The sequence below is a fragment of the Epinephelus moara genome, chromosome 1, assembly GCF_006386435.1.
Source record: "Epinephelus moara isolate mb chromosome 1, YSFRI_EMoa_1.0, whole genome shotgun sequence".
Classification (NCBI taxonomy): domain Eukaryota; kingdom Metazoa; phylum Chordata; class Actinopteri; order Perciformes; family Serranidae; genus Epinephelus; species Epinephelus moara.
The window spans coordinates 2,925,828-2,926,274 of record NC_065506.1 but is presented as its reverse complement, the minus strand read 5'-3'; positions in this window follow the sequence as shown (position 1 = coordinate 2,926,274).

Here is a 447-nt window from a genome sequence, read left to right as displayed (position 1 = left end):
ACTGAGGGAAAGATGAAGCAATATGTGTTCAGAACACAAACAGTCTACACAGCTCAGACAGGAACCGCTGTGGCTGAAGAAATAACTGAGAATCTAGAAGACTTTGCCATAATCACTAAGGTAGTGGCTGTGACAGTTGACAATGCCTACAATATGGACGTTGCAATAAAAAGGCTACAATACACCAAGCTAGGATGCTTTGCCCACACATTAAACCTTGGAGCACAGAGTGTGTACTCGGTGACATCCGTGGCAAACTGGACAGCTAGGATCCGGGATGTTGTTGTCTGGATGAAGAAGTTGGCCATGGCGAAGGTTGTGCTGAAAGAGAAACAAAAAGCCCTAGGTAAGCACCAGTTTCATGTCATTACCCCAATGGGCAAGAATAAATCATGAATATCCTTTGGACATGTAAAAATTAGGCCTATCCTGACCCGAAAAGATGCA